General features: G+C 35.9%; 1 protein-coding gene across 6 annotated transcripts in view; it reads left to right on the top strand.

Moving 5' to 3' along the window:
* Positions 1 to 25834, top strand: part of NAV3 (neuron navigator 3) — a 295341-nt gene that overhangs the window by 55341 nt on the left and 214166 nt on the right. The gene's annotated exons all lie outside the window — the stretch shown is intronic.

Raw genomic sequence — 25834 nt, 5'->3', positions numbered from 1 at the left:
ATTGCTAATTTTTGGACAGTATTTGATTTCTCCCGTCATGTGTAGTCCTTTAGTTCTCCAACCACCACAGCACCCAAGGTTGCTCTCCACCATCCCTTAGACTCTTCCCTCCCTCTTCTAACCCCTCTCTTCCCCTCTTCCCTGCTGGATGCCTCAGATCTGTGCTCAGCTTGCAAATTTTATCTTTTTCCTGACCCTGTCTTTGGTTTTTCTATATTCCACATATAAGTGAAACCACCTGATATTTATCTTTTCCCTTCTGATTTATTTTGCTTAACATAATCCCTTCCAGCTCCATCCATGTTGCTAAAAATGGCATGGGTTTATCTGTTTTGATCACAGGTAGTATTCCATTGTGTATATACACCACATCTTCTTGATCCATTTTGGGACAAAATGGGACACTTAGGCTGTCTCCATATTTTGCCTTTTGTGAATAGTGCTGCAATAAACATAGATACGCAGGTTTCCTTTTGATTTAGTGTTTTTTTTTTTTTTGTTTTTTTTTTTGGTAGATTCCTAGGAGTGGAATCATTGGATCATATGGTAGATCCATTTCTAGTGTTTTGAGAAACCCCCACTCAGCTTTTCCTAGTGGCTGGGCCAGTTTACATTCCCACCAGCAGTGTAAGAGTGTTCCTTTTTCACAAGGTCCTCACCAGCATTTGTTGTTTCTAGGTTTTTTTTTTTTTTTTTTAATATGGGCCATTCTCACAGGTATGAGGTGGTATAACATTGTGGTTTTGATTGGCATTTCACTGATAATAAGTAATGTTGAACAATTTTCATATACTAGTTGCCATTTGCATTTCTTTTTTTTTTTTTAGTATTTCATTTACCATTTGCATTTCTTATTTGGAGAAGTGTCGTTTTAGCTCTCATGGGTTGTTTTGCATTGTTTTTGTTGAGTTGTATAAACTCTTTGTAGATCTTTGATATCAGTCCCTTATCAGATTTATGGTGTGCATATATTTTCTCCCACTCAGTAGGGAGTCTCTTGTTCTTGTTTCTGTCTCTTTGCTCTACAGAAGCTTTGTAGTTTGATGTAATCCCAACTGTTTAAATTATCCTTTGTGTTTCTTTCTTCTGGAGTAAGTCCTCAAAGATTTTTTTGAGGTTTATTTAATGGAGCATTTTCCCTTTGTTTTCTTCAATATATTTTGTAATTTCAGATCTTACATTCAAGTCTTTCATCCATTATGAGTTGATTTTTGTATAAGGTGAGAGGAAGTAATCTAGTTTAACTCTTGTGTAATAAATTTGTTTGTTTGCAATAAATTCTCTTTAGATTTTCGATCATTACCTCAAATAATATACTTGTAGGAGAAAAAATCTTTAGATTTTAGATCATTACCTCAAATAATATACTTGTAGGAGAAAAAAGTGCCATATAATTTTGAAAGTGGAGAGACTTTCAAACTGTACAAGTCAAATTATAGAATTGTGAGAACCTAGAGAGCTTACTTTTCCATGTTTATGAAAGTTTGGTGACATAACATTTTGTATTTTTTTCCTTTTTAATATAATTCAAATATAAATTTTAATCTATATCCAGTTCATATTTTTAGTTTAAATATTCAGTTATATATTTATATCCATTTTTATTTCCAAATTTCATGTACTTCACACTCTTGGAAAGAGTTTTGAATTAAATTTCATGCAAATCAGAACCTAGAAATATGTTTATCTTTTACAACAATAGCGATTATTTTATTGGTTAATAAAAACTATATTAACTTTGTTGCCCAGACCTTCGTTAATATAATATAAAAACTATATTAACTTTGTTATGTTAATAACAGCTACATAATTACTTTTTTTTGGTGATCATAATGGATTTGCTTTTAACTAACTAGAACATTTTGAATTGTTAGTTAACATTGAAATGGATATGTCGTGGGTGCTACTATTTCCCTTCAGACCTCCGAGTACTGTTCCCACAATCTAATGAGTGGGCTTGGGACCTGTAATCTCTTCGGATTCACTGAAGGGTGCATTTCTGATATCTAAACTATGTCAGTTCTATTTCTTTTCCTTGGAAATTGTGTACTTGAGTGTGAGTATTTACCGGTAGGCACTGGACTTACTAGATCAGTAACATCAGACCTGGGTTTGCCATGGACCTGTAGAACAGAGAAAGCCAATTTACCGTCAGTAATGAAGAATATAACAGAGAAAAGCAGGCATGAAAGACATTAGAGAAAGGACAGAAGAAGAAAGAAGGGGAAAAAAGAGGAGAGACGAGAACAACCAGTAAAATTTTGTTGTCAAGGACTTTCCAATTAATATTAATACCATGGCTTTCTCAGGCCTAGCTGACTGCACTTTGATCAGACAGTCTCTGATTTTTCATAAGAAATTCCCTTCTCGGATCATGCTCAGCGAAATAAGCCAAAAAGAAAAAGAAAAATACCGGATGGTCTCACTCATAACAGGAATCTAGAAAACTTAAATAAGGGACCAGGAAAATGAATAACTTTAAGAAAGTGAAAATCAAAATCAACAAAAAACTATGAACCAGAGATACTTTTAGGGGGGTGGGGGCGGGAGGGGAGGGACTGGGGTCAGAATGGGGGGCTGCAATTGTATGGGGAATATAACAATAAAATTTATTATTTAAAAAAAAAAAAAAAGAAATTCCCTTCTCAATTAAAGCTCCTTTGATGAGTTTATGTTTATTGCAGTTGACAGAAAAACACTTTTTTTTTTTTTTTCATTTGAATGGCACTTTGACATAATTGTTAATGCTGCCAAGAAGGAGAGTTTACTGGTGGGAATTGACTGGGTTTGAGGGATTCTATAAGGATCATTAGGCAGTTTTAAAAATAAAAAACACTGAGTCTGAGCCAAACAGCTGGGTTCACATCCCAGCTCCACCATATACTACCTGTATGATTTAGACACATTTGTTGACCTGTCTGTGTAAAATAGAGATAAAACCAGCACCTAGCTTATAAGGTTGTTGTGAGGAGTTAATGACTTAAGTGATATAAGAGTTCAGGTGGACGATTGGCACAAGAAATCTATAAAAGTTTTAGCTATTAAACTATTATTATTTTGTGACTTTAATTAACTAAAAATAAAATAAATGGTTTATATAACTTTAAATAGACTTTTCCAGCACCTCCCTGGTGGCACAAGGGGTTAAGATGCAACCTATGAAGCAATCCACAGTCACCGCAGCACCAGTTCGATCCCCCAGCCAGCCAGGGAGCAACCCACACGGCACAGAAGACCTCTCCTATCTCGCCTGCTGCTCCCCTCAGCAGTGTATTTCACTATATCCACGTGTTCTGTTCTCCACTCTGTCTCTGGTGAATCCTTGCAACCCCTCCCCCCCACACCTCTGGTCTGTACCCCAGTTCTTGTATGTATAAATAAATAAATCTTAAAAAAAAGGCATATAGAAACACATGGAAAGAGCAACAAAAGAAAGATTAAAAAAAAAAACAAATAGTAAGCAAAAATACAATGGCAAAAAAAAATAGACTTTTCCAGAGAGAAATGAGATATTTATCCATTTAGCTGCCAACTTCTGTTATTTTTTTTTTTAGTAGTTCTATCTTTCTTCATTTCTTTTCCAGCAATAAGGTTCATTTATATGGCTTAAGTTACCTTCAAGTGGCTTTAAATCTCCATTTTCTCCACTGTCTGAGAAGCTACCTTGTCACTCATGCATCCAAAAATATCTAAAATTTTAATATAGTTCTCAAATTCTCCATCCAGCTTTCTGGATCGTTTGCTGTCTGATTTATGTCACCCTCTTTTCTATCCATTTGAAACCATTGCCCTTCTTGACATAGGCAGGTATCTTCCATCTCTAACTTTTGTAAACTTGTTTTGACTACTTATGTGCCAGGTTTGTGCTAAATGGTATGCAAACAAAGATAAAATACAGTTTATTAATTACATCATGGAGCTCCAGAGTGATAGAGAAAGCATGGACATTGCAGTTAGGACATGTAATTTGGGGGAAGGGGATGGACAAGGGGCGGGGCTCAGTAGATATGAAAATCATAAGATATGACTTAAAGAATGAATTGACACTTGATAGCTGAACAAAAGCATAGAAGGGCCTTCAAATCAGTAGAAAGAGCAAGCACAGATCCTGGATGCAGGAAAAATGAGATTCCTTTAGGTAACACGTATTTATTCCCAATCTGAGCCTTTGAGAATTTGATTCATCTTTGTGGAAAGCCTTTTTCTTTCTTTTCTGCACACTGAGCTCTGGTTGGAGTGCTTTCTAGTAGCCACTAGGTGAGAGCTGTTGGTCATTCTCTCATAAATCAAGATCTAATGCAATCTCTTCCCTTCTGCGAAATTTTCCTCACATACCCCAGACCTCCTGGTTCTTCCCTTAAAAAAGTAACACAGACCACTAATTGTCTCTATTATACATTTTAGATGGTATTCAATTATTTTTATTGATCTGTTTATATCAATATAATAATTCTACAATTGGTATTATTATACCTGATTTGTGGTTGAGAAAGTAGTCTACAGAAATGTTTCCTAAGACTGAACAACAAAAGACAGCTAACATATCCACTATATTGAGTTCATGCATGACAATGGGCATGTCAGCAGCTCAATACATATGAATTAACTGCAGTGTTTCTTATCTGAATAACATTGCATTCATGTCATACTTATAAGTAGCTGTGGATATGCAAGTACTTTTCTTTCTCATTGTGAGTGGCTAAGTGACTGGCCTGTGTACTAAACATAGTCATTGCCACATAATTTTCTTCCATAATACACTGGAAAGCCACAAAAACTGCTCCCATGTACAAACTATAAAATTGTGGCTGCCAGTGGTTTTGAGCATATTTTCTTATATTTTATTCTTATTTTTAAAAGTAATGAGTTCTTACATGTAAGTAGCAATCACAAATTACATGTTTATTTGTCAGCAGGATATTCTCAAACAATCTACATTCACAATTGCTTGTTTCCACATAGACTTACTAATTGCATGTTGGAAAAATGTACATAAATATTAAAACTACCATATTGTAAATATAATATAAAACCAACAACAGATGCCTCTAAAAAGTATTGGAGTTGACATATTGTTTATGACTTTTTAGGGACTAAATATATTGTGCTTCACTGAAAAGCTTGGAAGTCATTTGTTTATTTATTTGTTTATTTATGAAATAGACAGTGGTTTCCAAATGGGCATCACTTACCAAAGTGTATATAAATGTGTTTGCTAGAAAAGGAAACTATGATACAAATGTTTCAATGAGGAGAAAAATGCTTTGAAAATATAGATCCTTATTAGTCTCTAGCTTCTGTTCTCTGAATTTTTTTTTTTGTGAGCATATCAACTATATTTAGTAGTGATGTTTGGATTTTCCTTGATTTTTTTTCTGAAAATAACACAAACGCATGCTTTTTTTTTTTTTAATTGGCCTAGATAATGTTAAAAGACCTTGATCAGTACTTGGATGTTTCCTTTGCTTTACAATTCACAATATTTCAGAGAAACATTAGCATGTCATTTAAAGAGATTTTTCTCCTTTGCATAATTTCTAGATCAGATGGCTTCTTCTTTATGACAATGGTGCTTTATTCTTGCCTATGAAAATAGGTTGAATGATTTGTATTTAAAGAATTTGTAAGTAAAAAGGAGCCATAAACCATAGTTGAGTGAAAAGCAGCTAGATATGGAAATCGGCAGACTGGATATATAACCCTCTCAAGCATCCTACTTCCTCTTAGACTCAGTTTCCTTGTGTGTAAAATAGAAAAAAAATATATTTGATGTACTGTTTTGTAAGCATTTTGAGGATTAACTTTGATACTTGCTATATTGCCTCTGACATAGGTCCTAGCATGTAACAAGTGCTATATGTGGCTAGTGTTGTTATTAGATTTATATCTGCAGGTACAAGATTTTACAATTTGATAGAAAGAATTTTTTTAAAGATTTATCTTATTTGTTTATGCATACAAGAGCTGGGGTGTAGGCCAGAGATGTGTGTGGGGATGGGGGTGAGGATTCACCAGAGACAGAGTGAGAGCAGAACAGTGAAATACATGCTGAGGGGAGCAGCAAGTGAGACAGGAGAGGTCTGCTGGCACCTTGTGGGTCGCTTCCCTGGCTGGGGATCAAACTCATGCCACAGTGGCTGTGGATAGCTTCATAGTGCTGAGACTTTAACCCCTTGCACCACCAGGGAGGCCCAAGACAGAAATTTTAAATCAGGAAATAAAAATCAGTAAATGTATATGAACATGTATATTTGAGCGTTTTTTGGGGGCTAGTTTTCTTCCTTGATCTTGCTAAAATATCAGATCAATTTAGACAGACTTTTTTCCATTCAGATAATGACTCCATTTCACGCTGGTTGATGTTGATCACAGTGAATATTCATAGGTGCAAGGAATATAAGAGATAAAACTGAAAGTCTGCAAAAAAAGAGAAACAATGATGCCGGGTGAGTTGGCCCTACACATTGGCTTAGAGTTAGCCATCTTTTGAATGCATTGCCCATTTTCTAAAATGTATCAGTGGCAATGGAGGTGTTATTTTACAATTCACTTGTACAGGTAATTTTTCATGAATACTTTAGATATGGTAAAATAATCTCTTCAATGTTTATGACTATCAGAGAGTCTAGATATCTACAGGTCTAGTATCTAGATTTCTGAAATGATTGGATTAGCATCAGAATCTACAGTTACATTTTTAAAGGCATTAGTATTTACTTTAAACATATAAAAACAAGTTTGTAAAAATGTGTTTAATATACATTTTTCCTGGCAGTATAGTATTTTATCTCCAATTATTTCAGTGACTCTTGATTATATTTTTCATTTCCGGTTTACCAGTAAAATTTGAGTCTCTCTTTTGACTGTAACTTCTAATGTCCATTTATGATTTGTTAAAATATATATGGAAAAACAAACAATAAATAGCATACTTGACCCCAAGCGTAGTATATATGGTTATGTTTTATATATGTGTCTGTGTTATATACATGTTTATATGTATATGTGTGTATTATATATGTGTTTATATATTTATGTGTACATACTTTTACCTCCTATATTGTGGAGACAGCAATTATTACACTCAGTGCAGAGCCACTTAGCTGGTCTAAAGTTAAGTTCATATGCACATGTGCAGTAGTAGTCATATCACTAGTGATGATTGGTGTATGGTTAGAACATTCTAAATAGTTCTTACAGCATTTATTTCATTTAGTATATGATTAATATTTTTTAAATAAGAGTGAACATTATGATGTTGATCATAGCTAATGTTTATCTAATATTTAATAGCATACTAGGCATACAGAGAATTTTATATGTACTGTAATAAATCAGTGTAACTCATTTTTTTTTTAGTTATCAGGATAATTTGACTTAGAGGTTGTAATTTATTGGAACTTTGGAATATGAAACCAGTGGGTATATAATGAATGATTACTAAACAATTCTTGGTTGAGAGTCTGGAAGCAAAATAAGAGTTTGTGTTTTTACCCTCTTTCACTAAAGTTCTGTCTTTAGAATATAGCTAAATAAAATGTTTACACACTCCTTACCTTATGCTGGGCTTTGGACATTTTTTTTCTAAGATTGATTTCCATTTATTTATACATACAAGAACTAGGGTGTAGGACAGGTGCAGAGGGTAAGAGGATTCACCAGATACAGACTGGGGAGCAGAACAGGCGGATCTACTGAGATACACTGCTACACTGCTGAGGGTAGAGTGGGTGAGACAGGAGAGGTCTGCTGTGCCATGTGGGTTAGCCCCCTCTCTGGGGATAGAACTAGTACCTCAGTGACTGGTGATAGCTTAATAGTGCTGAGGCTTTAACCCCTGTACTGTACTACCAGGGAGGCCTGTGGACTTCAGTCATTTTGTAGAGAATTAAAAAAAAAAAAAAAAAAAAAAGGTTTCTTAGTTATGTTCTTTTGCTTTTTCTCTGATGGGGATCTTAGATTTCTCAGAGAGCTTTTTTTTTTTTCCCAAGCACTGTGCCTAGTACATACTATAGATTTATTGAATGTTGACTTTTTTTTTCCTCTTTTTTTTTTTTTTTTTCATTTGTGGGTCTTAATCATATCCAGAGAAGGCCTCCTTCACCTCTGAGCCATGACATTCTAAGGAAGCCAAGTCGAGGTTTTATGATGCTCTGCTTTTAATTGAATGAAAATTTCAGCAGATGTTTAGTTGGTTAATGATTCCCATATTTTTTACATTTTGTTTCTTTGCCAACTTTTAAAGCTGCTTCGAGAGAGAATCATCTAACAATCTTTTCTGTGGACTAATACTTATTAGTCTTCTTGGCATATAAAGAGATTGTGCCTTTGATTCACTATCAGGAGCTTCAGTCATTTATTCAATCATCAAGGTGTCAACCAGTCAATCATTCCAGAAGTTGTAAGATGTGTTTAGAGATACATTGATGATTTATACTGCCTGTTTGCGTAGCCTCCTAGTTTAGCAGTTAATTTGGTATCTTAGTGAGGGGTGCTCTCTAGTGTTTTGCTGCACATGTATCTAAGTCATGACATTCTAAGATAAATGATTTTGCTTTTACTAAAAATCTTAATAGAAGGATTGCTTCTTGTCTTGGGGATACTATTAAGATAAATTATGGACACATGCATGACTTAAATTCCCTCCAGAGGTTAGCTGTGACTTTTTTCTTTTTTCTTTGCAGTGACAATCTGGGGGATCTTGCTTTTCCTGTTGTGGACTAAAATGAATGTTAAATAGCTGGTAAACAGCAATTTTTCAGATATCTGCTTTCACTCAGAAAACAGTTTATACTCTAAATGATAGACTAAAACCCAGTACTGGGTAAAAAATATACACAGGTGTTTATCTTTTTTTGTGATTTGTTGTTTTCCATTTTATGCATATATATCAACAAGCATTTATTTACAAAATAAAACATTTAGATGATTTTTAAAAATCCAAACCAAATGCAACTCAGTAATTTCTGAAGATTCTTCAGTTTAGTTACCTATGTTTAAGAGGTTATTTTGTTTTTATTCCAGCTCTGAGAATCTTAAAAACACCCAACAAAATATAAAGCTCTTCCTTCATACCTTACAATCCTTCTCTCTTCCTAAACTCTGCAAAATTTTCTCTACCCTAGATGTACTTCCCATCCAGCTGAAACTTTTATTTGACTTTTGCCTCTTCCCAGAGTTTTGTAGTTTGTTTTAATGTGTAGATAATTTTTATTCTAAATAAAATAATGGACAATTCTCAAGATTTCACATCACATATTTTATGCAGTTGAAAACATCAGTAAGTGACCGATATGTATGAATGGTTAAATTAAACCTAACATTTATATAACAGTTAAAAATTCTTCCTGGCATTACAGGGGCTGCTGAGTTTGTTTAGGGTTTCTCTGAAATTTCCAATTGTATGACCCTCTGGAGATTTGTCAAATAAATAACAGATGTAGAGATTATCAGTTATTGTTGAATGTTTGACAAAAACAGACATGCAAGCCAAAGATTTCCCCCTGGATCTCTTCATGTTAAAAGAAAGAAAAGGTCTTCTAGCCAGAATCAAATAATTCAACTACATAATATATTCTCCTCATGATTTAATGTCATTTTTGTCATTTTATAGTTGAAAATTATTTTGGCATCGGAAGTGCACATTTTTTATGATTTTTGAGATAATCACTTTATCAGTGAGATGACTAATTGACTGCGGTATTATCTCCACTAGCAGACCTATAAAGACAAAGAAATTGTGACATTGGTAAAATCTTGGCTGTGTATACTCCACGGTCTTGTGCATTTCTCATTCATTCATTTTAGCCCATCAGTATTTATTGAGTACTTCCTCTGGTCTAGTTCTCATTCACATCACCAGAGACCTAGCTATAGTCAAGACAGAGTGCTAACTGACAGGGACTCACATTCTACTGAGTGGTTGAAGGCAATTGGGAGACAAATCTATAGTGTTTCCGACAGTGATAAGCAATTGAAGAAAATACAGAAATATATAGAGTTAGACAGAATTTTAGCAAGATGTTTAGTGAAGACCTCTCTGCAAGGGTAATATTTGAGCATAAATATACATACAAATGGTTAAGTGAACAAATGGTTATGTGAATGACTTACTAATGGAAAGAGCACTGTGAAATGGAACAGCAAATGCAATGCCAGTGAAATGTAATACCATGAAGCCTTGAGTTACATGAGACACAGATTGCATTGTATTTATTTAAATCTGAAATGCAAGGACTATTAGTTGAAAATCATCACCAATTATGTACAGCTACCTGAAGATGAGAGAATAAACTAGAGGACTATTTTGAAGGGAAAGATGAGAGCTCCTTTCTGAATGTGCCTTGCAGGAGTCCAAGTTCTTTGGTTAAAATGTACAGAGGGGAAGAGGGAGGAAGATTAATACTACCAGGAGGAGGATGCATGCTGCCAAGGTAATAGAGAGTAAAGGCTATGAGGTATTGGTTGAGATAATGTAATACAAATTTTCCATAGATTTATATGTACATTTTAGCAAAAGTCTACAGTATGAAATCTGCCTACTCTCTTGTTTTTTTTTTCTGTCATTACAGAAAAGGTATCTTAATCTATGAGTGCTTTTGGGAAGTGGGTTGCCAATCTATGCAAGTAGTTATGTCTCCTACTTTGCAGTTCTTGTTCCCATCTCTTAAATATAGCTTCTAGAATTTAATTTTTGCCTCCTGCTGAAGAGGTGATAACAGTTCCTACTACAGTGAAAATCTGAGATAAACTCACTGTCTTCATGGCTTTTCCATCATGTCAATCAATGGCTGAAATTTAAATTCCTTTAATATATGATACCTAGAATAGTTTCTATTTTCTAGACTAACTCTGATGGATACAGTGACATTTTGCTTTCAAAAGTATAACCAAAAGTCTCCTTTTCATTGATGGTTTCTATTCTTAAAAGTAGAAAATATAGAATGGCATTTAAGAAAACTTTCCATTCATCACAATCCTAACAGCATTGTTTTCGAGCAGGAAAATCAACAAACTATATGAACTCTAGACTGAGCTAATCAAAATTAAGTACTGGTCCTTGAATTTACTAAATGTCATTCTCCTGGCTTCTGTCCTTCCATATGGAATAGTTATTCCATATGGAGACTATTCCATATGGAGTGGTCTCTTTTTGTCTGGACCCCAGGGATTCCGCCTGCTGTCATTATTAGAATGCTTTCTAAAAAAAATACTTTGGACAGAACTTTGTAACACTTCCTTTGGACATGTTTTCATGGTGCAGACTGTTTTCTCTTAGGAACCATATTAACTTGCTTATTATATTTACTTTTTATTAACCAGCGATCCATAAACAGACACCATTCTGCTCAGTATATTTACAGTCTATTTTATGGGGACCGTCATGCCAACTAGTCCAGGACTGTTGGCTACTGACTGTGTTAACACATCCCTATTTGAAGTTATTAGAAAATGTGTCAGGTAGTTTTTGTGAGAAAATACAATGACTGTATATTTAGTTCGAAGTTTTGTGACTACAGTTTAGGCTGGGCTCATCATTGCTGTCTCATCTCTGCTCCATGGGTCACTCATGTTTATGGCCAATCGCTGTCTATCTCTGAGGGCAGTGGCTTTCTCCAGCTAGTGAATAGATGAATGGTCTCTGCTAATACAAGTGGGATGATGGGGGCTGCTCTCCACATGATCTTTCTTCATCTGGTAGAATAATCTCGTCTCATTTACATGACAGCTTAGAATTTCATAAGCACCAAGCAAGAAAGACTGATCGTACAAAGACTTTTTCCTGGGTCTGCTTATGTCAGTTTTGTTCAGTTCAAATTATGCTGTCAGTCAAATGGCGAGCCCTGATTCAACGTTAAAGAAATATACTCCACATCATTAAGAGTGGACAACTGTGACCATTATTACAGTCTATCACAGAAAATTAATCTGGCCAAGTGATCCATTTATGCAAGGGGGGGATAATGAACCATAAAGCTAGTTTGAAGGAACCATAAGAGAAAGAATGTCTTAAGGATGATAAGATGAAGAGTCGAAATCTTTAACGATGATTAAACTAGGGGGAGAAATGAGTTTGGGATGAGTATGAATATCGGGGATAAAAAAGGGAAGCAAATTTTTGGTTTCTATGCATCTATCATGGATAAATCGAAGGTGAGGGGAAAAGTGAGGTAAAATATTTCTTTGCTGTGCTAAATCTTGATCAGTTGTCTCCACATTAACTGAAATACTGGTCACAGCAAATGATGTAAACATATGTGAATTAGTGTACTTAAAACTACCTGATCCTATGTTAAAGTCGACTTCACCAATTGGGCTGTAGATGGAAAAGAAGCCTTCAACTGTTGTGGTCCAGCTTAACTTCTAAAAATCTCACACAGCAGTATTGAAACTACACAAAAGTGAGAAAAGGGTGGCAGGAAATATATCATGTCAAATCAAGTAGTTTTTTACGTTTAGCTCTGCTTTGCCAAATTCTGTAATTAAGAAGAATATTTTGAAGTCTGTAATTTAGCTTATTTCTTAAGCAAAAATGTTACCTAGCAACCACTAAAGGACATCTTTATATCTTTCAAGGCAAAATAAATCATATTGATTTAGCAAACATCTGTTTTCTTATGAGAATAGATGTGTTTTTATCAAGACAATCTGCGTGTGCACTGTTCTCAGTTGCAATTAGACTCCCTTTGTTCTATAGTCAATCAGATCAACAGATTTCTCGTTCTCAAAGGACATTGTTTATTCAATTTTCTAAAAACATAATTGAGTTTTGATTGTCTGGTGACCTGTTGTCATTGTTGATAATATGTGATTGGAATTTGAAAGGAATGACCTATGATTTCCATAGAGGGCTGACAAAACATTTATATTTCAGTTTTGGAAATGATACAGTAAAGATGCCAGATTTAGAGCTTACCACTATTTTAAGCAATATTCATCAGATGCATTTAGACTATAAGATTCTCTTAAAAACTTCAGAGGGTAGGTTTAATAGTTAAAAGTCTAGGTTCAGGCTACTACTTTCTTCAGTGTATTATCTTGAAAGTTGCATTAATTTTACTTCTACTTACCATGGAACACGGTAAGACCTCAATATTTATATTATTACTATTATTAAGGTACATATAATTAGCCCTTTAAAACTCATAATTTATATTTGAATAAATACTATGCTCTTGGCTGAACTTACTGTTCTTGGTTACTTTATCCACCTCAAAATGTTTCCTTTGTTTTGAAAAAATTGGATTTTTTAAAAGAACTGTTAAGTATTGTACATGAAGAAAATGGAAAAAAAATAAACTTAAGATAAAAAAAGCCCCAAATCTGTAAAATGAAGTCTTGATATTTTTATTTATTTATTTATTTTTAAAGATTTATTTATTTATGCATACAAGAACTGGGGTGTAGGCCAGAGGTGTGGGGGGGTGGTGATAGGATTCACCAGATACAGAGTGGGGAACAGAACAGGCAGACTGACTGAAATACACTGCTGAGGGGAGCAGCAGGCGAGTCAGGAGAGGTCTGTTGCATCATGTGGGCTGCTCCCCGGCCAGCTGGGGATTGAACTCATGCTCTCGTGGCTGCGGTGAGCTTCATAGATTGTGACTTAACCCCTTGCATCACCAAGGAGGCCCCTGACATTTTTATTTAAATTTTCATAGAACAAATAAATACTTCATAGCATTTTTGGGAAATACAGTTTGGTATTTAGAGAAAGTTATATTATGAAAATTAGAACCATTTGGACAATAAGTGCAAATATTTGAACTTGTTTTATGTACCAATACTCAAACACCTTCTAGCTCATTTAGACAAATATTTACGATCTCTTTCCAGTTGATTTACAAGCATAAATCTAAATATTAACCAGCAATGTTTGTCACAAAAGAAAGACATATAAAAAGTGCTATCAAAATTCTTCTTTACTGAAAAGGAGAGTATTAGAAGAGAATAAAGTGACATTAATGACTGGTTTTTAAAAAGTTACATTTATTGAGGTAATGCTGGTTCACAACATGGTATATATTTTAGGGGTATAGGTTCACATCTCTGCAAGTTAATGTTATCAAGCCATGCCCAACACAAAAGCCCCAATAATCTTCCATCATAATCCATTGGGCCCTCCACCCCCCTTTAATCTCTCTAATTCCCTCTCTCCCCTTTTGGTTGCTTTGGTTCTACAGATTTCAAGGGTTTATTTTGTTTTGTTTTGACTGTTGCTTTGCTTTGTTTCTTTATATTTTGCGTAGGAATGAATGCAGTCTTTCTCCTTCTGACTTATTTCTCAGTGTAATCCCCTCCAGTTCCATTTGTGTTGTCACAAATGGCAAGACTTCATCTCTTCTTATAGCTGAATAGTGTGTGTGTGTATTTGTATTACATCTTCTTTATCCAGTCGTTGTCCTTAAGTACTTATGAATTGTGCTTTTGCATTCTATCTAGGAATAAAATTGTGGGATTATATGGTAGATCTATTTTTAATATGTTGAGAAACCTCCATGCTGTTTTCCATGTGGCCTGGACTAATTTATATTCCCATCAACATTACATGGAGGTTCCTTTTCCTCACACCCTGGCCAACTCTTGTTTGTAAATTTTTGGTATAAACCATTCTTTCAGGTATGAGATAGTATCTCATTGTGGTTTTGAGTTGCATTTCCCTGATAAGAACTGAAAATGAGTAGTTTTTCATGTGCCTTTTGACTTTCTGTATTTTTTTTTTTTGAGAAGTGTGTGATTACTTCTTCAGGTCATTTTATGACTGGTTTGTTGTTGAGTTTAATAGTTCTTTGCTGTAAATCTAGAGAGGATTAGACCTTCAAAGGTTACTGTTCAGAATATTTATTATAGGTTATCAGCCTATGTTCTTGTCAAAGAAGGGAATCTAGATGGCCTGTAGATATTTCTGAGTAGAGACTCTTTACTAGAAAAATGAATTTCTGATTATCTCATTATTAAACATCCATTCCCAGGACTCAATTGCCAATGAAGAAGCTGAAATTAAAACTTAGATGTATGTGAAGCACACATCTAACTTTGAAATACAAACTTTGAAATAGTTTTAACATCAAATGTAGGCTAGCTTCAGAAAAGATGGATTTTTTTTTTTTTAATAATTGTATGCCCCTAGTAACTCAGGACAAGTATCTACAAGATATGGAATTTTATAATGTCAGTATTTTTTCAAATATTGAAATTTAGAAGATTTTTTTTTCAGTCAATATCATCTGCAGAATTCATAATGGAATCATAGAGGTGAAGATCAAAGTTTCAGTTTCATGTTTGATAGAACTGTTGGAAAATGCAGTCATGTGACAAAAGTGCACCTTATACTGCTGCACCCCAGAACTAGCCATAAATACCCATCAACAAATAACCCAAAGATTGCGATTATTGTTAATCCAATTATGTTAGAGCCAAAACAAACAAACAAACAATGTTTTTGTAGGCATTTGGAGCACGGAACTGATTTAGACAACATTGTCTGACAATAAATTTTAACTCATTCCTTTAGCTTGGCATTAATATCAATCATCTAGTGTCAAAAGATGAAAAAAATCTACGAGAAAACATAGGTTAAATTTAGTGACATATTCTTTTTTTTTTTAATAAAGGCATGTTTTATATATTTATTTATTTGTTTGTTTGTTTGTTTTGTTTATACATGCACTGGGTACAGTCTGAAGCGCGGGAGGGTGAGAGATTTCACCAGAGCCAGAGTGGGGAGCAGAGCAGGCAAAAGGACCGAAGTACACTGCTGAGGGGAGCAGTGGGCGGCAGGAGAGGTCTGCGCGCCATGTGGGACCCTCCTCCGGTGGCCGGGGAGCAGCCGGGGATTGAACCGGCACTGCAGAGGCTGCGGGCAGCTTCGCAACCCAGCGCTCAACCACTGCGCCACCGGGGAGGCCCTAGTGACATATTCTTAAGGAAAGCATTTCTTTTATGGGCATATAAAGATCGTATAGGACAAACATTCTGGAAATTTATTTTGTCACCCTCATTATTGTTTATGCCAACAGAAAGGACATTATGGTATTTTTGAAAATGCATGACTATGGAGACATCTGTGACGTCCTGTTTTTTGACTTAGGGCAAACTGGTAAATTTGTCTGATCCTCAGTTGTCTTCTCTGTAAAATGAATTTAACAATGCCCATCATATAGGTCCTTTGGTGGATAAATGAACTAATAACCTGTATAGTGCCAGGACATGGGGGTAGATGCTAAATTTGGGGCAGGGTGTCCTTCAAGATTTAGTAGGAACTCTGGCAATTAGATCAACGCTCTGTCTCTGAACCTTTTTGTCAGTGAACTTGGAGTGTAAGAACTTCTGGTCATTTGCTTAAAGGAAGCTACTGCCTCTGTCAGCCCTGAAGACTTTCCTTATTTAGCCATCAATTCCAATTAACTGCTCTCCTAAAGATGCTGGAATAGCTAGCTTGGGATGGTTTCCTGCCTCTGTTTTTTAAAATCTTTGGGCTGTGAACCATTGCTTTGCACTTGATTTCCTAATTACTTTTCTGATTACCAGCCTCCTGTGAACATCCTGGCTTTTGTCTGATTCCTTGATCACTTGGTTATTCACTCACCTCCCCTCTTCTGCTTCTGGGGAAATTGCTTATCTGTGTTTATTCTGAAATTTTCAGTCCCCTGTGCCTGCTCTCTGTTGCTATCCTAAAGAAGTGTGTTAGTCTTGGGCCTCCCCGGTGGCACAGCGGTTGAGCGCTGGGTTGTGAAGCTGCCCGCAGCCTCTGCAGTGCCGGTTCGATCCCCGGCTGCTCCTCGGCCACCAGAGGAGGGTCCCACATGGCGCGCAGACCTCTCCTGCCGCCCGCTGCTCCCCTCAGCAGTGTACTTCGGTCCTTCTGCCTGCTCTGCTCCCCGCTCTGGCTCTGGTGAATTCTCTCACCCTCTAGCGCTTCTGACTGTACCCAGTGCTTATATAAATACATAAATAAATCTTAAAATATATATATATATATATATAAAAGAAGTGTGTTAGTCTCACTTTCCAGACCTGAATGGGCCACTCCACAGTGCTTTGTCCTCTCAGACCATGTGCTCACATTGGCCCTACCTCTGTCCTGCACTGCCTTTTATATGCCTCTTACCTGTAGTTCTCTCTATGGGAATGATTAATAATGAGTGTTCATATGGATCTGAATCCAACGTCTCATTGCATCTTTTTTTTAGGTGACCAAAAATCGCTCTTAAAATGTTCTCACTAGTATTCTTAAAATACCTGTGATATAATAGTTTAAAATCAATATGCATGTGCAATAGTTGTTATTATGATTGTTTGGGTGAAATATGTTTTTAAGTGTAATTCATGGGTAACATGTTCCATTGATTATAATGATGTGTTGTTTTTACTAACACATTTTGTATTTGCAAATGTTTCCTATTACAGTTAATCCTTATAGTAATCCTGTGATAGAGACAGGATAGATAAGGGCTTATCCCTGCACTAAAGAGGAGGAAACTCAAGATCTAGTAGTAAGTGTTGGGACTGGGAAGGGAGCCCAGAATTTCTGACCTCAGCTCCTCCTGTGAATGCCTTAAAAAATGTAACTTTTTTTTTTCTCTTTGAGGGAATAGGTCCTGGAGAAACACATCAAATGATATCAGTGTCACTGCACAGTAAGAAGTTTTATTTCCAGTCTTCCATATTGGATGAATGTTTTAGAGCATGTTTCATATACCTCTTGAGGGAAAACCTTAAACATAGGAATAGGGGTATAGGAAAGCAAACTATTAAAATTGGTGTGTAGGCCTGAATATAAATTATAGGCCCTTTTAGAATCTTCATTTCTTATTTTCTACCTTGTATTTTATATATAAATTACAGTATAAAATCATATGGTGAGAGTCTGCCCTTTTCCATTTTTATTTTCCATTCTACTTAATGTAGTATGATCATTTGAAGATTCAAATGGAATCTGTAACAATTTACCAATGGAAGTACATTTAAGACAAAAGAACTTCAGGATGAAATGTGGACATTTTTAGGATGACTTAATATGATGACTTTTAAAGTCTTGTAAAGTCTTGATGCTCGCTCAGTGGTCAAGAGGCCTTCATTTCTGTTGACTCTTTATGTGAGCAGTTTTACTTTGCAGTGACAGAGCTGCACAGCAGCTGTCACTGGGGGCTGATGATTTGGAGTTATGTGACTCTATCCCCTACCCGTGGTGATTTGAAGCTATTGCATGCCACTGGGAAGAAACCTCCTGCAAGTCAATAAATAATTGTGCGTGATTGGAATATAAATTGTATCCATCAAAGTGTCCTTAGCAAACCACAGACTGGATGAATTATCTCTCCATCTGTCATGTATATACATGTGTGTTATTAAAATTTATTACACTTTCAAAATTATCAAATATTTATGAAAATAGGATGTACTTTAATGATGGTGGGCAAAATTTTTCAGTGAGTGTTCTGTTTGCCTATAGTTCATGTCACAAGAAAGAAATGAAGAAAGCAATTTTTAAATAAAATTTTATTAATTAACCGTTTGGTTTTATATATATATATAAATTTTGGAAGTTTGTCTTCACATCTCTTAATTTGTGTATATGCCTGCACTGCACCTCCACCAAAGTTTTAGTGCCATCCCTACTGTTAAATTCACCCCTCAACTTTTTCCTCCCATGCCCCTTTTCCTTCTCCAGTAACCATTACATTTTAAAAAAATCTGTAAGTTACTGTTTTTTTTTTTTTTTAATGCATACAAGAACTGGGATGGAGGCAGAAGTGGGGGGTGGGAGTGGGGGCGGTGAGAGGATTCACCAGAGACAGAATGAGGAGCAAAACAGCTGGATCTACTGAAATACACTGCTGAGGGGCGCAGCAGGCGAGACAGGAGAGGTCTGCTGTACCATGTGGGTCACTTTCCTGGCTGGGGATAGAACTCATGCTGCAGTGGCTGCTGATGACTTGATAGTCCTGAGTAAGTCTTTAACCCCTGCACCACCAGGGAGGTCCGATGCTGTTCTTATTTTATTTGGGTTTGGTAATTCTATTCCATATATGAAAGAAACCACCCAATAGTTGTCTGTCTCTGATCTGTTTCACTTAGCTAACTTCAAATTTGTTGTGGCAACAAGCACAGGGCAGGTTCACTAAAGATTCAGGCATATGGATAAAGGGGAGTCTCAGAGTCCTTAGTGGATTTTTCAGGCTTTAATGCTCTCTCAGGAAACCAGGTATACAGGAACACCAGGTAGGGATGCTTGCATGCATGCAAAGAGACAGGCAGGGGCTAGGCAGAGGGGAGGGTTGAGATGCTAGGAGCCAGGCAGGCCACCAAGTCTCCCAGAACCCTAGGATTCTTAAGATCTTTCTCTGGGCTCTCTCTGGCATCCTCTCTCTTGCATAGTCTGGTGATCTTTCCTTTTCTGTCATCATGTCCCCCTCCTCTCTCAGTTGTAGTGTCTCTGGGTGATGCTGCCCTATATGCCTGGCCTCTAGGTTCAGCTGTGCACACTTACACATGTGTGCACAACCATATTCTGGGTCTCCACAATCAGGCACACATGCCCCACACCCACACTCCCAGGCTCCTAAGTGCCCTCTGCAGCAACATGATCAAGGCAGCTGGTGATAGCCACAGAGGCTAGTGACACAAACCTCATGAACTCACCCTACAAAGTTTCATCCATTTTGTGGCAAAAGGCAAGATTTCATGTTCTAATAGTGGAGTAGCATCCAATTAAGTATATGTACCCACTCTTCTTATCCAGTCATCTGTCCATGGACATTTATTTAGGTTGCTTCCATGTCTTGGCTATTGTGAATAGTGCTGCTATGAATTTAGAGCTATACATATATTTTTGAATTAGTGGAAATCAAATTTTTAGAAGTCTCTTTTCCCATAGAAATTATACCCTGCTGCCTATAAGTGGCTGAACAGAGATATTAATCCCTCTAGGGTAGAGCAATTTTGTTTCCATTACTTTATGCTGTGTGCTTCTAAGCTTTCTTTCTCAGCTCCCAAGTTCTGTTTTAACCTAGGTAAATATAAACTACTCCTTGTTCACAACTTCATAAATAAATAAATGATTTTCTACCTTGAAAAAAACTTTTTAAAAGGTACTTATTTTTATTGCTAATAATTTGAAAGGATTTCAAACAAGAATAAATGGCTTGCACAGAACATTTATAATCAGTAATATGTGGACTCATTGTGTTTTTCTTGGGAGCAAAAGACATTCAGAAGTTTAGGGGAAATACTATATAAATGTATGATTACCTTCATCTTATATTGAAATAGCATTAGTTTAAAGTGCTTAAATAAAACCATTTTTATTTGTGAATAGCATTTGTCCTTGCCTGTGGTTTCCAAAAGTTAACATACGTCAGAATCACCTGGAGGTCTTTTTAAATCTCTGATAACTGGCTTCACCATAGTACATCTGGATGAGGTCTGATAGTTTGCATTTCTAATGGGTTCCAAGATGAATCTGATAGTGTTGGTCCAGGGACCATACTTTGAGAACCAAGGGTCTAAGCAAACTGCTCTGGCAATTCTTCACTGCCCATGTTGGTTATCTGTGGGAAATCCCCAGGTGAGAAGTCTAGAAATCTGAACTGTGAAGGCTTACACATTTGTTTCTCTCTTAATTTGGTGTTTCATGAACATTTTCTTATGCATCTTTTCTGCCATATTTTTTGGTCATTGAAAGATGCACGCTATTATCTACCTTGAATTTACTTATTTTACATAGACTTTCAAGTTTCAGGCTTTATTCCTAATAGAAAATTTGGGAATTTCAAATTTGATTGCAATTCAATAAAAAATAATGTTTTTATTCAGTTAATATTTGTTTATATCATTGTTTGCATTTAGGAGTGTAAGATCCCCTTCAGGCATTGTTGCCATAGTATACCTACCTCCAAAGAACCCATACCCCACACCATAGACCCTTGTGCTAGCTTCCCTCTTTGTTCTTGTCCCTACTTTTCTCTCTCCCCCCTATCTCTCTGGTTGTCCCCATTCCACAGTCAGCTTTCAAGGGTTAGTTTTTGGTTCAGCTCTATCTGACCTTTTTTTTTTTTTTTAATTGGTATTACACATGCAAGTGATGCCATCCAGTATTTAGCTTTCTCCTTCTGATTAATTTTGCTTACTCTTTTTCTAGGATACTTTTTGGTACAGAATAATATGCAGATTTTTGCACATGTTGTCACCTTCATTATTAGAATTTTGCAAGCCATTAGGAGGGATTCCCCATAGAGTGCTGTGTGTAAGTACCAGATGTTGTAGCAGGCAAATAAGGGAGTTTTCTTCCCCCTATTTTGAGATTGATGTCAGATGCAGAGGAAATAATGGTAGGAAGCTGAAATTAGGGAAGTCTCATAAATGAAATAGTTCTTTGTGTGGGGGGTAACAGTGTAGATTGAATCAGAAATCTGGGTTCTATGCAGTGCATCCCATTGTGACCCATTGTGGAAAATGCTTCACCTCTTTGCTTCAAGAGCTTGATCTCTAAAATGGAGTAATAGCATCTTCCACTGAGGGACTTTTGATGATTGATTTTATTAAACCGTCAAACAAGTTAAAACAGTGCCTTATTCTCAACACTGTTATTAGTAGACCCTATATCTTGTATAAGGACTGCTATGTAGCCCTTATTTTTATCATGTTGTGGTAGCAATGGGAATATGATTGCAGTAAAGTGATTTAAATTAGTACTAAAATCATACTAAAGAATTTCCAAATATTTACAAAATGTTGTATTTGCTGTAAGGGAAAATATCATTAATTAGGCACCATGTATTTAAGACAGGATAGGTGGTTCTTTATTATATATTTGATTTCTGCCAGAGTGATGTATTGTCTACACTGACAATGAAATTTCCCAGGAGGATTCTAATACTTAAAGTTAGAAAATACTGACTCTGGAGTCAACAATTCAGTATTTTTGGAAAGGAACCAGAATTTTAATAACGTTGATCATCACTAAGGAATTTCTTCTTTGTAACTAAAATCAAATCATTCAAAATTAAGATATATTTATATTTTATTTAAACATGAAAATGAATCCATGTTAACATACCAAGTTTACCATGCTGCACAACTCTAGGTTATCATATATGGATTCATACAGATGCCTCTATAGGCTCTAAGCCTGCTTTTTTTTTTAGAATCTACCATGAGGGAGACATCCACCTTGTCATTTCCTCAAGGTTTTCTTCTGCATCTCACTTTGACTCTGTTTTATTCTGATTTTTTTTATTTGTTTGATGCATTTTATTTTTATTTTTTTAAAGATTTATTTATTTATTTATTTGTTTATTTATTTATTTATTTATACAAGCACTGGGTACAGTCAGAAGCACGGGAGGGTGAGGGAATTCACCAGAGCCAGAGCGGGAATAGAACAGGCAGACTGACGAAATACACTGCTGAGGGGAACAGCAGGCGGGCAGGAGAGGTCTGCGCGCCATGTGGGACCCTCGTCGGTGGCCGGGCATCGAACCGGCGCTGCAGACACTGCGGGAAGCTTTGCAGCCCAGTGCTCAAATGCTGAGCCACCAGGGGAGCAGCTGGTAAGACAGGCGAGGTCTGCTGCACCATGTGGGTAGCTCCCTGGCTGGGGATCAAAGCATGCCTCAGTGGCTGGTGATAGCTTGATAGCACTGATACTTAACCCCTGGACCACCAGGGGAGTCCCTATTTCCTGACTCTTGAAGGGAAAAGGAGGCAGGGCAAGTTAGTATAAATCTTGACTGTGGTTCACCCCCTCTTGCATTTGGTCTGATGCCCACATAGTCTTTCAATTTGCTTCTGCCCCAGACTCTGACTAAATGGGATTATTTAATATTCAATTGATTCAGCATGCTACTTCATAACTGTTCTTTGGAGAGTTTCTTCTGCATTAAATATGTTTCCCCTTCTTTCTGCTTGTCAAAGCTCATTCTTTTGGGTGGCAGTCTTCAAACTTCAGTCATTCTTCTAGAACTTTCATAGCAGTGGCTTTCATTTCACTTTCTTTGTTTTTTTCATTTTTCAGTTCACTTTTTTAGAAACTGGAATAAATAGGATTCATAAAGAAACTTCTTTCCTAAAGTTACTTGGGAGCTATTATGTGATTTTTTTAGGTAGGGAGGTAAACTACTTGATCACATTGCATACACAGACTAATTTACGACTGTTTAAGCAAGTGGGTGCAAGACGATGAAAAGCAGTAATGAATAGAAGAGTCAGGAGGTACTAAGGAGATAGAATTAGCACAACCAGGGAGGGGGGAGAGTGAACATGAATAAAAGACTAAAATTAAGTTATCAAATCTTATTTTATGTCTACTTTAAATTTTACTTGCCTTTGTAAACCACCTACTGGATTTTTCTGAGTTATTGACTCATTAGTACTCACTTTAAAATCTACCTTCAAACTTGCAGCTTTTGAAAAACTTCAGAGTAAAGATTGATGTAAAGATTGAGAAATAAGCTAGATGAGTTGAACCATTTACTTGGTAAATCTGTTATAGATATTGTGATGATATCAATGTTACCAACAGCTTCTTGTGAGTTTGGTCCATGACAATACTACATGGAATTTCTAGGTCTGCAAGAGTCATGGGATTGGACATCTTAAGTCTCTTTGTCATATCAGGTTTTTAACATTAGCTGAAGTTCCAGACTGTGATTGACTTTCCAAATTATTTAAAAATATCATGCTATATTTCTTAATTCCACTCTGTAATTGCTCAGCTTTCTTTTGTCCAATATTACCCACCATTCATGGATGTTTGAGTAAAAAAATGGATGTGTATAAAATTACAGCTTTTGAAAAGAATGAGCTTCTGTTTTTGAACAGTAGGAATGACTTTATGTCACCAATTCAAAGTAACACAATCATTTCTGGTTTAAAGCTTGTAGGTAAAGGTCCATTCAATTCTAGATTCTTTCTCTTGTGCATTTTTACTCTCTGAAGTGATAGACTTGAGACATTAGGCAAACATGATTACTTATTATCATAGCACCAGGATGGCACATCTTGTTCATAGCCCATTGGTGTCCACCAGCACTACTGTATGGTAAATGTTTGTTAGATCTGAGTTATTATAACCTGCCCTCCCATCTTTTATGGCTTTTGTATTTTCCTACATTACGTCTGTGCATCCTTCCTGTCCTAACTTCAAGTGTTCTTTTTTTTTTTTAAGATTTATTTATTTATGCATGCAAGAGCTGGGGTACAGGCCAGAGGTGTGAGGGGTGAGAGGACTCACCAGAGACAAAGTGAGGAACAGAACAGGCAGACTGACTGAAATACACTGCAGAGGGGAGCAGCAGGCAAGACGGGAGAGGTCTGCTATGCCATGTGGGTTTCTCTCTGGCCGGCTAGGGATCGAACACATGCTGCAGAGGCTGTGGATTGCTTCATTGTGCAGTGCTTAAACCCTTGCACCACCAGGGAGGCCCTCAAGTGTTCTTTATGATTATTGGCTTTCTCTTAGATTCCATATGATTCTAAGGGAATTGGGGAGAAAAATGGATACTGTCTGATATATTTTGTGGTAGAGTTTGTTTTGTGACTTCTCAGGTCCAACTGCAGCTATGAAACTCCACCCAGAGAGATCACCTCTTGGGTTGATTGTCAGGGCTTTTCTTTCCTTCTTATAAGTTTTCCTTTTTGTGGGAAAAAAAAAATGTTTTCATTTTTGGCTACTTTTCCCTAATTTTATAATTTATGGTTTAACTTTTTTATGTTTAGTCCTTTTCTGCTTTCTAAGATGTAGAAACCCAGTTATTGCTATTGGCATTCTTGATTTCCAACACAGTTTCTGTCTGTTATGGGTTAGGAGAGCTTAGTTGACTTCTCATAGTGAATAATTTGAAGATACCAAAAAGTAGTTCTTGTAGGAAGTATCACTACTATTTGAATGCTGAGAGAAAACTAATGCCTATAAATTAGTGCAGTTAAAATGAGCTCAGGTGATTCTTAAAAATGATCTGATTACATTTATATATTTTCTAAATTAAAATTAGTTTCTATTAAAATAGACTCTTATATGAAGAATCTGTCCCCTGTTTGCAACATTTCTTTGCCCATGTAGCATTTATTAAATATAAATTTTTATATCATTAAAAATTTGTAAAACTCAGGTAAAACATGGAATAACAAAAATAGACATAATCATGTTTATGTAAATATTATATAACTTGTACTATACTCACCAAATACTGAAATAAATAATGGTTAAAAATTTCAGGGGCATTCTGCTGTGAAGCAAAAGGCCAGTGTGTGTATTGCAAATAGTTTAAAATATTCATCACAAAAAACTGTTCAGGACTCCTTGAACAAACAGAGTAGATCTATTTTTGATGTTGTTTTATTTTGACAGGTTCTCTAGACAAAAGCGATAGGTTTTTTTGGATGTTGCCTTCTATTTTGGCCCACTCTTTTATAATGAAATATGAGCAGTGTAAAATAAGTAAGAGGAAATGACTATAAGATTTGAGGATTTGGCATTGATAATGATTCATAATGTTAAAAAACTCATAAATATTGCAAATATATTTCATATAGAATAGTATCTAGGAATAATATTTAACAGACAAATATATATGTAGAGAAAAGAGTGCACTCATTCAATCTTCACAGTAACCCTGCTAGTACATAATGCTATTATTGCCATTTTTCAGATGAGAAAACTCTGGCACTGAGAGAAAATAAATGTTCAGTATGTGTCCATATGGATATTAAGTGACAGAACAGAAATTTCGACAATAAGTTTTAATGCTAATATATTAGTTTGGTTAGATTACTTTCCATTTGTAGGTATACCATAACATTTGAAAACCTAGTAACATTTTATTTTTGTGAA

This window comes from Talpa occidentalis, unplaced genomic scaffold (genome assembly GCF_014898055.3).
Source record: "Talpa occidentalis isolate TD23 unplaced genomic scaffold, MPIMG_talOcc4v2.1 talOcc4.16, whole genome shotgun sequence".
NCBI classification, from domain to species: domain Eukaryota; kingdom Metazoa; phylum Chordata; class Mammalia; order Eulipotyphla; family Talpidae; genus Talpa; species Talpa occidentalis.
Note: the sequence above shows the minus strand (reverse complement) of the source record. Positions and strands in the feature narration are given on the sequence as shown.